Source organism: Mesoplodon mirus (genome assembly GCF_964341445.2).
Source record: "Mesoplodon mirus genome assembly, chromosome: 7".
Classification (NCBI taxonomy): Eukaryota; Metazoa; Chordata; class Mammalia; order Artiodactyla; family Ziphiidae; genus Mesoplodon; species Mesoplodon mirus.
Genome location: NC_138983.1, coordinates 119,522,993 through 119,538,239, shown reverse-complemented (window position 1 = coordinate 119,538,239; position 15,247 = coordinate 119,522,993).

Sequence of the window (15,247 nt, the reverse complement as noted above, 5' to 3'; positions counted from 1 at the left end):
ATACCCTCAGGAATGCACACTCTGATTAATATTCCCTGGGTCCTGGAATTCTTTGGTGTTCCAGCATCCTGGAGTCTATGTTCCCACCCTGGAGACCCAGGCCCGACCTCTGGTCAGGGAGCCAAGAGCCCACAAGCCACACAGTGTGGCCCAATAAAAAACAGAGAAAAGAAAAGAAAAAAAGAAAGACAAAACAAAACAAGAAAACAAAAAACAAAACAAAGCAGACAAACAAAGCTCATGGCAAATAGCAAGAACAGCAGCAAACAAACAGCAATACAACACACACACACACACACACACACACAGAAAAAAAAAACAAAAACAAGGGACCAGACAACCAAACAGGAGAATTCTAATATGAGAACAATTGATAAGGATTATACTAATGAAAACAAAGAATGAAAAATAAAGCAGATATGGGGGCACACAAACAACATCAACAACAACAACAAAAAAGTGAATAAAACAGAATATACACCTATAGGTAGGTCTCTGGACCTGCTCTGGACACCATGGGGCCAGCTCAGACTCTGATCTGGCCCAATTCCTGTGTGTATTTGCCCACAAAGTCCAGTGCTGTGAAAGCTAGACTGGTCTCAGATGTTGAAACACTCATTGTATATTCAGGTATTCCACAAATACAGGGTTTACTCAGCTGATCTTGGGGATTTAATTCACAGCTTGTGCTGGTGCATAGAAAGATTTGTGTCTCTCTTCCTTAGTTGCACCACCCTTCAGACTCAGTTTTGGTTTTAACCCCACCTCTGCATGTGTGCTGACCTCAGGCATCTGATCCTTGCCCAGGTGAGTGGAAGCAAAACCAGCAGCTGCTTGGAGCACACTTGAGTACTCCCAGTACCTGCAGCGGCAGGAGCTGGTGTATGGGAATATTGTTGACCCGTCCCCACGCATCTCTCAACAATGGTGCCTCACTTTCTAGGCAGACCTCGCTTCCGCTAGGGGCTTTCCTGGTCTCATGTCCCTCCACTCTTGTCCCTTCTATTGTATCCACACAGCCAACTGCATTTCTCTCCCTGGGTTTGCTTTTCCAACCACATGCTTTAGCCCTCTGACCCTGCCAACTTCAGTGGACTCTTGTCCCAGGCAGGGGCACCCAGGGCTGATTCCCAAGGAGGTTTTGGGTTGGGCAGCACTCAGGCCCCTGGAGCCTACACAGGAGGAGGTGACCCTGGCCCAAGGGGTGGGTTGGCCCCCCTCAGGTGGGAGCCCTTCCCAATGTCCACCGAGGCAGAAGAAGCTGGCAGGTGGGGAAGGGGTTTAATAATGGCAGCTCTGGGCTTCCCTGGTGGTGCAAAGGTTGAGAGTCTGCCTGCCAATGCAGGGGACACGGGTTTGTGCCCCGGTCCAGGAAGATCCCACATGCTGCAGAGTGGCTGGGCCCATGAGCCATGGCCACTGAGCCTGCGTGTCCACAGCCTGTGCTCCACAACGGGAGAGGCCACAACAGGGAGAGGCCCATGTACTGCAAAATAATAATAATAATAATGACAGCTCTGCCCTTTGCATGCCACTCGGCTATGATGCTATGGTGTCTCAGGCTTTTTCCATAGACATTCCCAGTTGTGGTGTCCCTTGCTCCTGTCCCTTCAGGCTGTCTTTTAACAGTCAAGAGCTGTCCTCTCCCTGGGTCTGCATGCCAAACCCCTCTTTCCAACACCCAGCTCCCTTTAACAAGTTGAAGAATAAAAAGCATGATCAGGGCAATAGATACAGAAAAAGCTTTTGACAAAATTCAACATCTATGTATGATAAAAACTCTCAACAAAGTGGGTATAAAGGGAATATAACAAAATAAAGCACATATATGACAAGCCCATAGCAAACATCAAACTCAATGGTGAAAAGCTAAAAGCATTTCCTCTAAGATCAGGAAAAAGACAAGGACACTGCTTGCACCACTTTTATTCAACATAGTATTGGAAGTCCTAGCCACAACAATCACACAAGAAAAAGAAATAAAAGGAATTCAAATTGGAAGGAAGTATGTAAAATTGTCACTGCTTGCAGGTGACATGATACTATACAGAGAAAATCATAAAGATGCCACTAGAAAACAACTAGAACTAATCAATGAATTTGGTAAAGTTGCAAGACACAAAATTAACATACAGAGATATCTTGCATTTCTGTACACTAACAATGAACTATCAGAAAAAGAAATTAAGAAAACAATCCCATTTATAATTGCATCAAAAAGAATAAAATATTTGGAAATAAATCTAACTAAGGATGTAAAAGGCCTGAACTTGGAAAACTATAAGACATTGATGAAAGAAATTGGAAATGACACAAGCAGATGGAAAGATATACTGTGCTCATGAATTGGAAGAATTAATAGTGTTAAAATGACCATACTACCCAAGGCAATCTACTGATTCAGTGCAATCCCTATCAAAATACTGATGACATTTTTCACAGAGCTAAAATTTATATGGAACCACAGGCCGACCCCAAATAGCCAAAGCAATCTTGAGATAAAAGAACAAAGCTGGGAAAAAATAAAATAAAACAAGCAAACAAACAAAAGAACAAAGCTGGAAGTATCACACTTAAGGATTTCAACCTATACTATAAAGCTACACTAATCAAAACAGTATGGTACTGGCCTCCAAACAGACTCATAGATCAATGAAACTGAATAGAGAGCCCAGAAATAAACCCACACTTACATAGTCAATTAATCTATGACAAAGGAGGCAAGAATGTATAATGAGGAAAAGACAGCCTCTTCAATAAGTGATATTGGGAAAACTGGACAGTTACACGCAAAAGAATCAAAGTGACTGCTTTCTCACACCATATACAAAAAATAAACTCAAAATGGGTTAGAGACTTAAATGTAAGACCTAAAACCATAAAATTTCTAGAAGAAAACATAGGCAGTAAGCTCTTTGACATGGATCTTAGCAGTATTTTTTGAATATGTCTCCTTAGGCAAAGGAAACAAAAGAAAAATAGATAAATGGGACTACATCAAACTAAAAAGCTTGTGCACAACAAAGGAAACTACCAACAAAATGAAAAGGCTGCCTACTGCATGGGAGAAGATATTTGTAAATGATGTATCAATAAGGGGTTAATACCTAAAATATAAAACTAACTCATACAACTCAAAATTAGAAAAACAACCTGATTAAATAATGGCAGAAGACCTGAATAGACATTTTTTCCAAAGAAGACATACCAATGGCCAACAGGTACATGAAAAGATGCTCAACATCACTAATCATCAGAGACATGTGAGTTAAAGCCACAATGAGATATCACCTCACACCTGTCAGAATGGTGATTATCAAAAAGACAACAAATAGTAAGTATTGACAAGGATGTAAAGGAAAGGGATCCTTCGTGCACTGTCAGTGGAAACTGGTAAATTGGTGCAGTCACTATGGAAAACAGTATGGGATTCCTCAAAAAAATTAAAAATAGAACTACTGTATGATCCAGGAATTCCACTCCATTGTTCATGGAAGCATTATTTAAAATAGCCAAGATATGAAAGCAACCTAAATCCCCATCAATAGATAAATGGATAAAGAAAATGAGATATATATTGGAATATTACTCAGCCATATAAAAGAATCAAATTGCTATTTGCAACAACATGGATGAACCTAGAGGGTATTATGCTAAGTGAAGTAAGTCAGACAGAGAAAGACAAATACTGTATCATTTCACTTCTATGTGGAATCTGAAAAATAAGACAAATGAATAAATATACTTAACAGTAACAGAGTCATAGATACAGAGTACAAATAGGTGGTTGCCAGAGGGGAGGAGTTTGGGGGTAGGAAAGAAATACGTGAGGGAGATTAAGAGGTACAAACTTTCAGTTACAAAATAAACGATTCACAGGAATGAAATGTACAGTGTGGGGAATATAGTCAATAACTATGTAATATTTTAATTATGTAATATCTTTGTATGGTGACAGATGGTAACTAGACTTACTATGGTGATCATTTTAAAATATAAAGAAATATCAAATCTCTATTTAGTGTAAAAGGAGCTAATATAGTATTATAGGTTAATTATACTTCAAAAGCAAACAAACAAACATACTCATAGAAAAATAGATCAGATTTATGGTCACCAGAGGCAGGGGGTGGGGGAAGGGGAAATTGGATGAAGGTGGTCAAAAGGTACAAACTTCCATTTAAAAGATAAGTACTAGAGATGTCATGTACAACATGATAAATATAATTAACGCTATGTATGAAAGTTGTTCAGAGAGTAAATCCTAAGAGTTCTCATCACAAAGAAAAAACTTTTTTTCTATTTCTTTAATTTTTGTATTCATGAGATGATGGATGTTCACTTAACTTATTGTGGTCATGATTTCATGATGTGTATAAGTCAAATCATTATGCTGTACACCTTAAACTTATACAGTGCTGTTTGTCAATTATATCTCAATAAAATTAGAAGAAAAAAATTGAATAAAACACTGCACAGAAAGGACTGAGGAAGAAAATGTGTATTTTTCTTTTCCTTTCTGACAAAAACAAACGTTCATATCATGTTCGAGAGTCTTCAATGAAATTTTCATATGCTTATCTCATCTAAGTCTCACAAAAACTATAAGTGGTATTTTATCGCTTTTTATAGACAGAGAAGCTCAGACTTGGAGGGTTGTGGAGCTTGTCACAAATGACAGAGCACGCAGTGGGGCATCCTGACCTGAGGTCACTAATGGGAGTTGAGATCTCTCAAATCCTGGTCTTTCGTCTCTGGGAACATTGCTGCTGGGTCCAATCAACAGTGTTTCTGAGTGCCTACTGGACATAATAGTAGATGGTTACAAGCTGCTTATCAGAAAGAACTAAGTTTGAATAGAAGCTCTTGCTAATCTTGTAACTTGGGGCAAATTACTCTTTTATTCATTCACTCAACAAAATTTACTCTGTCCTCTGTACTACATACTGTTCTAGACACTGGGAGCACAGCTAAGAGCGAAACAGCCATGGACATTGCTCTTGTAGAGTTTACAACCTAGAGGGGGAAACTACAAATAGGGTGCATTAGTAAAATAATTCCAGAGAATGACAAGCTCCATGAAGAAGTTGATACAGGGAAAGGAGACAGAGAATGACTCTGAGGAGGAAAATACTAACTTAAATAGGATGGCCAAGAAAGGCCCCTTCTAAGAGATGAGCTTTTATCTGCAACCTGATTGACAAAAACTATATAGACATTTGAGCACCTGGGACCAGGGAAATAGAAAGTCCAGAGGCTCTAAGAAAAGGCTAATTTGGGGTTTGAAATAAAAAGAAGGCCCCCGAGACTACAGCATAGTGAAGGAGGGGAAGAAAAAAGAGAAATAAGCTGGGCCATATTATAGAGGACATGAAGACCTAAGTAAGGAGGTTAAATTATTCTAATCTCAATGGGAGGTCACTAAATTTTAAGCAGGAGAGTAACATTTACTGATTTATATTAACTGCTCATAAGTCAACCACTCTAAGTCTCAATTTCCTCATCTGCAAAATTCTTATAATAGTAGCTACTTGATAGTTTTGTTGACAGGACTCAATTAGACTCCATGTACTAGCAATTTATTATTATTATTATTATTATTATTATTATTATCATTGAGATGGGTGACATTTGAACATGATGTCATAAGAAATGTAATAATCAGAATATACTGTAAAATATGTATAGGTTACACCAGAGCTATAAATTGCATATAGACATACAGATTTCCTGCAGATTTCAGTCTACAAAATCCACTTGCAAAATGTGGAGGTGTTTGTTGCTTTGTGACTCAGCTTTATTCCTGGGAGAGGTGGAGGAGAACCTAAACCATTAATCAAGGTTATTATCTTGTTTGCTTCCTTCCAAATTCTTCTTCTTTCCAGGTGAATCTCAAAAGGCTCTATGGCTTAGTTCGCCAATCCCCATTCATTGTTGTGGCACAAATTATTTGCTGTTCACTAAAACATTTCTTCTTCCTGGGCTCGCAGCTGGATTGCCTTTCCAAGATGCTCTTGGCCACTTAGTAGTAGCCCAGAGACTAAATGTGACCAGAGGTGATTTTTACCACTTCCTGGTCAGCCTAGCCTGTAAAATCCTCTTATATAAGATCCTCCATGCTCTTTCTCCTTACCCTGGCCAGATATCCATGCCCAAGACAATGTTGGGTGCTACGTATTGAAGATGGTGGAATCTCATTAGCCTGGGTCCCTATTTGATTTGCAGAGGGGAGCCATCAGGCTTACCTGGAACTGTCTTAGACTTGGTACATCTTATAGCAGGTCCAAGGTAGTACATTGGTGAATTCCATTTCTACAGTCTTGTTACATCAAAAGTCTTGTCTTGTCATTTACTACAAAAGTCTTGTCATACATGTTTGTGACCTAATTTCTGAAAATACATGGTTCTTAATAGAAAGTCTTCAACAGATACTCATAAGACCCTAGAGGGTCTGTTCTGGTTTGATGGTATATTTTTCACTTCCCAACTACCTCTGTCCATCCATCAACCTCTCTTTTATAGAGCAGCATAAAAATGGCTGTGCTGGAAAAAACAGAAATATAGATTAATGGAACAGGATAGAAAGCCCAGAGATAAACCCACACACATCTGGTCACCTTATCTTTGATAAAGGAGGAAAGAATATACAATGGAGAAAAGAGAGTCTATTCAATAAGTGGTGCTGGGAAAACTGGACAGCTAGATGTAAAAGACTGAAATTAGAACACTCCCTAACACCATACACAAAAATAAACTCAAAATGGATTAAAGACCTAAATGTAAGGCCAGACACTATAAAACTCTTAGAGGAAAATATAGGCAGAACACTCTATGACATACATCACAGTAAGATCCTTTTTGACCCACCTCCTAGAGAAATGGAAATAAAAACAAAAATAAACAAATGGGACCTAATGAAACTTAAAAGCTTTTGCACAGCAAAGGAAACCATAAACAAGACCAAAAGACAACCTTCAGAATTGGAGAAAATATTTATAAATGAAGCAACTGACAAAGGATTAATCTCCAAAATATACAGGCAGCTCATACAGCTCAATATCAAGAAAACAAACAACCCAATCCAAAAATGGGCAGAATATCCAAATAGACATTTCTCCAAAGAAGATATACAGATTGCCAACAAACACATGAAAGGATGTTCAACTTCACTAATCATTAGAGGAATGCAAATCAAAACTATAAGGAGGTGTCACCTCACACCAGTCAGAATGGCCATCATCAAAAAATCTACAAACAATAAATGCTGGAGAGTGTGTGGAGAAAAGGGAACCCTCTTGCACTGTTGGTGGGAATATAAAGTGATACAGCCACTATGGAGGACAGTATGGAAGTTCCTTAAAAAACTAAAAATAGAACTACCATACAACCCAGCAACCCCACTACTGGGCATATACTCTGAGAAAACCATAATTCAAAAAGAGCCATGTACCAAAATGTTCATTGCAGCTCTATTTACAATAGCCAGGACATGGAAGCATCCTAAGTGTCCATTGACAGATGAATGGATAAAGAAGGTGCGGTACATATATACAATGGAATATTACTCAGCCATAAAAAGAAATAAAACTGAGTTATTTGTAGTGAGGTGGATGGCCCTAGAGTCTGTCATACAGAGTGAAGTAAGTCAGAAAGAGAAAAACAAATACCGTATGCTAACACATATATATGGAATCTAAAAAAAAAAAAATGGTTCTGAAGAACCTAGGGGCAGGACAGGAATAAAGACACAGATGTAGAGAATGGACTGAGGACATGGGGAGTGGGAAGGGTAAGCTGGGACGAAGTGAGAGAGCAGCATTGACATATATACACTACCAAATGTAAAATAGATAGCTAGTGGGAAGCAGCCACACAGCACAGGGAGATCAGCTCGGTGCTTTGTGACCACATAGAGGGGTGGGATAGGGAGGATGGGAGGGAGACGCAAGAGGGAGGAGAGATGGGGATATATGTATACGTATAGCTGATTCATTTTGTTGTACAGCAGCAACTAACACACCATTGTAAAGCAATTATACTCCAATAAAGACGTTAAAAAATAAAAAAATAAATCCAAAAAAAGAAGTTGCTGTGCTGGTTTACAATCTAGCTCAGTGATGAGTGTCTGGAAAGTGAACTCTAGGCCTCTATTTAGGGACCTTCGTCTGTAAGCTTAACTCCTCCTTGAAACTATTTTTGGGCTCAGCCTATTCTGTGCTCTCAGTGCACTGTGCTTCCCTCAGCAGGGTGCTCAGTGCACGGTATGTGTGACGTGTCTTTCCCCTCCCCGACAGCTCCTGAGGGCACACTTGATGTCTTGTTCAGCTTCCTGTCCCCAATACCCACCACTCTGACTGGCTCCTAGGAGGCCCCTAGGAGGTGCTCAGGAACTTGAATTAATTTTGGGAAGAGGGGTGTAGTTTTCCAAACTTACTGCTTTGACACAGAGGTTAGACTCCTCTGCAGTAGTAATTATCATTTACCAACATCCATTAGCTTAAACTCACTTTGGGAAGGTTTCCAGGGCAATAGTCCTCAGTCACCAACGCACCCACCTATGCTTCACACCAGCACTGTGATGTCTGCATCATGTCCACAACACTTTTTTCTGTATGAATCAGGAGCTCTAACTGGAGGCAGGGACAGTGGTGGCTTGCCACCACAGGGAGCCTGAAAAACACCCTCTCAATTCCCTGTCCTCCCCAACAGTGCTAACAGGAATGTGGGCAGTGCCCATCTTTCCTCAGTATAAGGCTGGGTTCCCAACATGCTGGAGGATTAACTAAAATCAAGAATTGGCCTTACTCAGGTTTTTTTTTCAGACTGATTGGCTCTTCAGCAGTTTGATTTTAGCAAGGGGGGAAGGAATCACTATGATCCTGTTCATTATAATTTTTGGTTGTTGTTTCAAACTTGAAAGTTTCAGAAAGTAGTAGGGACCTAGAAAAGCAGTGGTTTAGTGGATAAGGGCAAAGACTTGGAAGTTTGATAGATCCACATTTGAATTCAGATGCAACACTTACTAGCTTGTGAACCTGGGCACCGAGCCTCAGTTTTCTCATCTGTAAAGTGGGAGTGAAAACAGTACTTACTTCAAAGCATTGCTGATAAGAAAGTGAGATAATGTATATGCCTAGCACAGTGCCTTTAGTATAGTAAATAATCAATACATATTAGCTATGATGATTATTATTAACATCACCTTGCTTTATATGATTATCTTGACACTTAGTTTTATAACTGAGTGAATTGAGGCCTGGAGAGATTAAGTGATTTACACAGCTAATTGGGGGTGGAGCCACTGTAATAAATCAGATTATTATGAGACTCAGTCTGGGGTTCTACCCATTACAAAATAGAGTTTATTCCCATGCTCCAGGTTCTGAAAATCAGTGCAGTGTTCCCCTGATTTGGAATATGGTTTCATTTGCTTTCAAGACTTTTACACTGGTTGTCACCAACTGTCAGAAGAGGCAGTTTTCCTGTCTTCAAGGAGCTCATAATCTAAGCACAATCTAAAATCTTTGAATATAGATGGAAATAGAGGACACTCAGTTCATATACTAAATTGGACAAATGGGTGATCTAATACAATTTCCAAGAAAGTGTCATAGGAAGAAGCTGGGAGTAATTTGGAATCTTTCTAACAGGTCTTAAAAGACGGAGAAAGTAGACACTCAGAACATGTAAATAAAATCAAGGGAAGCTGGGATCAGAGAGATTCTCCACCCTCAGGGAGCAGCGTGGAGGCAAGTCTGCAGGAGAATAATATCCATTGATGGTGAGGAAAGTCTAAGAAGTTAAGCAGCACAAAAGTTCCAGACTGAACGCTCAAGAGTTGTCCTTACCTGAGTCCATTATATCACTTCCTCACCAGACTTCAACCTGCTCCTTCTGCCGCTGACTCTGCTGATGGCGTTTCAATTCTCCTGTCTCCCAAGCTTAGAAAACTGTGCTTTGCCCTCAACTGTTCCTCCACCCTCATACCCAGCCATCATCAAATTCTGTTGCTCAGCCAAAAACCTGAATCCAGCTTTGGAAACTGTCCCTACCTCTCATCTCCACTGCCACTGCCCTGTCAGAGCATGGGCTTCACCTGTCAGTGATACTCCAGCAGCCTCCTAACCAGCTAACAATAATATACACTTGAGCCCTCAGTAAGTTCTCACTCCCCTCTCTTCTAGGAGTCATCAGAGTGTGGGAGTTGATATAGAAAATCAACAATCCTTCAGGATAGCCTCAGTCTTGCCTTGTATTCTCTTTAGTACTTCTGTTTCAAATGGAAAAATAGACATAAATAAGGCAATTAACACCACAGAGTGTGAAATCTGTCAGCTAATGAATCAGTGAGAAAGTTTTGTTTTTAAGTAATACATATCTATATTTGATTGTAGAAGCTTATTTTTGTTTTTTTAAACTGCAGGAATAACTAAATATTTTGATATTAAGAATTCTCTAGCTCCTTCTAGACATGCCTCATGACACAATAATGAAGAAATTTCAAGGTTTTAACATGGAATGGGAATGAATTAATGGGATAATTCTTCTGAAAGAGAGATGCAACATTTACATCTTTCAAGGGTTTATTTAGTGCCTACAACATATTGAACTTCCTGTCAGGTACTATAATGGTTGCAAAAGAATCTTAAGTGTTGGTCTCTGCCTTGAAGGACCACACAGTCTTGTCTTGCTGATAAAACAAAGACAAATGATCCTGTTAGAGAATAGTACAAGTTGTAATTTATATAACAGAAATTAACTGAGAAATTTTTAAATATTTTATTCATTCATTAAAAATATCAATAATAAACCAATTGCATGTTAACATAACATTTTGTGAAAAATAACTGTATTTCAAAAAATTTAGTGGGGAGAGTGACATCGTTTTACATTTTTGCAAATGTCTCTAAAGTTTCACTTAAGACAGCTAATTTCCTGTATCTGCTTCTCCATTCAATCTCTTGTGATATAACATGTCATATAGCCTCCAGAAAAATCATGAGAAAATGAGAGGATAAAGAACAAATGTTAGTATTATTAAGAAGAGAATTTGATCTTCCACATCCCGTGAAAGTATCTTGAGGACCCCCATAAACAGACCCTCAGCAATTTCTGGACCATGTTTTGAGAAATGCTGATCTAACCAATGCCCAATTTGTGAACATCTGTACTGTTTATAAGCTGCATCTTGATAACAGCAATACTTTCAAGATGCTTGAGTACATTATTCAGTAATCCATCTGAAAGCCTAGAATGTTGCCACTCATTAGCATGCAGCAAAAAATTTCAATAATTAATAAAACAACCATTTATTAACTACCTTGCACATAGTAGATCCTTCGATAAGAACTTGAGGCATTTTCTTACTAAATTCCTACAACACTGAGTAGTTGAGTTGGAGTAACCCATTTTTTTAAATAAATTTATTTATTTTATTTTATTATATTTTTGGCCATGTTGGGTCTTTGCTGCTGCATGCGGGCTTTCTCTAGCTGTGACAAGCAGGGGCTACTCTTCATTGCGGAGTGCGGGCTTTTCATTGTGGCGACTTCTCTTGTTGCAGAGCAGGGGCTCTAGGCATGCGGGCTTCAGCAGTTGTGGCACACGGGCTCAATAGTTGTGGCTCCTGGGCTCTAGAGCGCAGGCTCAGTGGCTGTGGCACACGGGCTTAGTTGCTCCACGGCATGTGGGGTCTTCCCGGACCAGTGTTTGAACCCGTGTCCCCTGCATTAGCAGGCGGATTCTTAACCACTGTGCCACCAGGGAAGTCCTGGAATATCCCATTTTAATGAGGAAAAAGATCCAGAAAGTTTAGCAATTGCCTCTGTTTCAACTTTGGTCTCCCTAAAGCCCATACTATCAATATGACATTATATACTGCCTTCCATGAAGCAGAAAGAATAGAATTGGGGGGCAGGGGGAGAGCAGGGGAGAAGTGAGGAAAAGTGGTACATAAAATTATGATGTCAACATAACAATATCATGATTTCTTAGAGCTTAACTAATTTTGAGAATTTGATTTTTCAAATAATTTTCATTTTACCTACTAGGCTATAGTTGTAGCAATGAGACAAAACTGAAAACATTTACATAGAATCATCTATATGATGTGAGTAGCTTTTGCATAGACGACTCTTCAACATCTTATTTGTTTTTACTGTAAGCTCTCATTATTTCCATATATTTGCCTTTTCACACCAATGAATAATATCATTGATGCACTGACCATAATACTAATAACATGTAATAGATTTCCTTACTTAGAGGCCCCTAAGTACTAAATGCTAAATGCTTTATTAGTATTTAATCCTTACAACTCTACAGGGTAGGTATTAATTACAGTCAGCCCTCTTTATCCAGGGTTTTCACATTTGCAAATTCAACCAACTGAAATTTCCATCCGCGGTTGGTTGAATTGTGGATGCAGAACCCACAGATTCAGAGGGCAGGCAGTACTATACCATTTTAGATAAGGGACTAAAGCATCCACACATTTTGGTATTTTGCATAGGCTTCTGGAACCATGACTGTAGCACTATTTTACAGATGAAGAAACTGAGGTTTAAAGAGGAAGGAGGCCTAAAGTGGAGGAAACTAGGACTGAACCAAAGCCTTAACTGCTCTCTACCACCTCCGTGGGAAACATATTTCCTCCATCTTTTCATGCTTTGTAGCACCAAAGGACTGAATAATAAGGATGAGAAGCTGCTACAACCGGCATCCTTAACTACTGTGTCCTCCAGCCCGAGGTCCGTGAGCCACTCTGCAGGGAGACAGAAACTCTGTACCCAGGTCCTCTTTGACTCGGTCCCGTGTCCAAGATCTGGCCAGTGTCTATCTTCTGATCCATGGCGGTGACAAACCACGGAGCACACCATGCACTGTGATTACTTCTTTCTTTTAAAACAGCATAAGTCATTTCAGAAAGGTTGGATTATACAATATGTTAGAAATTCATAACATTTCTTTCTGGGGTTGACACTGACCATTGACTCAGATATCTATATCAGGTTCTGGCACTGGGACATGTTTTTAGAAGAAAAACAGTTTCCTGTGAAAACACTGGAAGTGGGTATAATCATAACAACCCTGTGACAATTATAGAACATTAGGATGCAGCTTCTAAAATAGGTTGAAATGTATAAAATACACTGAAATTTCTAAAATAGCCTGAAAAGCTTCAGAAGAAAAGTTCTGTGTAAAATTTGAGTTAAAAAATTATGTACAAAGCCAAAAGTCTATAATGTACATAAAAATAACTATTTATTCATATTGACACATGAATGAAATGTAGTGTACTGAGAATATATTTATTTTAGTAGAAGAAAATGTATGTGTTTAGACCAGATATCATCTTGAGCCCCTTGCCCCTGTGAGATCTGTACCAACATGACCTGAGCCCAAATCCACAGCCTGAGAAGAGTCTGGAACCTTCCCCACATTTTCTGTGACTTCTGGGACATTCTCTGCCTCTCCATTCTACTGCCTCAATTCCATAGCATGTCCACCCAAGCACAAAGCCCAGCCTTTGGACAACATCCCATCTCCACCCCTGTTCCCCCCACAAATCCACCTGCACCCAAGCATTTTGTGAGTTTAATAATTTTACCAATGAGTTGAGGATTTTGAAGTTGAGTTAATTTTGTATCTCATGCCTCCAATATCACCTCTTTCCTCCTTTCTTCTTCTTCCTTCTTCTTCTCCCACTGGGTTAATAAGGAGATTCTTCCCTTTCACATGTGGAGAAGTTTCACTTATACTCATCTGTCTCAGTTATCTCCCTCTTAAATAAATGCTGTGTCCTTCCTAAGAGGAACTAGAAGACAAAGTTGTCTCTGTCTTCTTACATGTGTACATGTGATCCATGGAGAATGCATGAAGAGTCTATGGCTCTTTGCTACTCTGTTATGTATTGATGGGCCAAGACTCTTTGGTTTGCAAGGGACAAAAATCAAGCTCAAACTGACTTAAACACATAGGGAATCTATAGACTTCATCTATGTTAACCTCAGGTGATGCTTCATACAGTACTTAACTGAGTCATCAGGGACACCGTACATCACTCAACGCTGTTCTCCCTCTAAGGCAGGTCCTCAGTAGGTGGTGGCCCTTAAAACTCCAGTCTTGTGAAAGGCTACAACTTACTGATATATCATTATGAAGTTGATCACACAATGTTTGTTTATGCTTGGTGCCTAGTACATTGCCTGGAACACAATGAAAACCCAATAAATATTTGCTGAATTCAATTATTTGTTTGATATTTATTAAATTCCTATATGTGTCAACCTTGAGAATACAGTAGCAAACCAGACAAAGTCTCTGCTCTCATCCAGCTTAGATTCTGCTGAAGGAGACAGGTAATAAACAAATTAGATAATTTCACAGAGTGAAAAGGACTCTGAATGAATTAAACTAGGCAATATGATAGATGGTGACTAAGATGTGACAAGGGCACTATTAGACAAGGTTAGGGAAGGATCTCTTTCCTCTTTGAAGATTAAATATTTGAGCTTAGATCTGAATGATAAGAAGGACCCAACTGTGTGAAATTAGAGAAGAATGTTCCAAACAAAGAAAAAAGCAGCAAAAGCTTTACAGCAGGAATGACTTTAACAGGTTTAATATATGAGATCAGTGACAGTGGAAAATAATGAGCAAGGAGATTGCTATCACATGAGGTCAGCGAGGTAGGCAGTTGGCAAACCAGTGGGACCTATAGGTCATGAGAGATCATTTGGATTTTACTCTGGTGCAATGAAAAGCTACCAGAAGATGGTACACAAGAAAACTGTGATCTGACATATTTTTTTTCATTATGGTAAAATACATATAGCATAAAATTTACCATCTTAATTTTTAAGTGTACAATTCATTAAAGGCAAGTATATTAACACTGTTGTGCAACAATCTCCAGAACTTTTTCACCTTGCAAAACTGAAATTTTATACCCATTAAACAATTTCTCATTTCCCTCTCCTCCAGCCCCTGGCAACAACTATTCTACTTTCTGTCTCTATGAATTTGACTGCTCTAAATACCTCATGTAAGTAGAATTGTACAGTATTTGTCTTTTTGTGACTGACTTATTTCACTTATCATAACGTCCTCAAGTTTCATTCATGTTGTAGCATATGTAAGAACTTTCCTCCTTTTTAAGGCTGAATAATATTCCATTGTATGTATATACCACATTTTGTTTATACATTCATCTCTCTATGGACATCTGAGTTGCTTCCACCTTTTA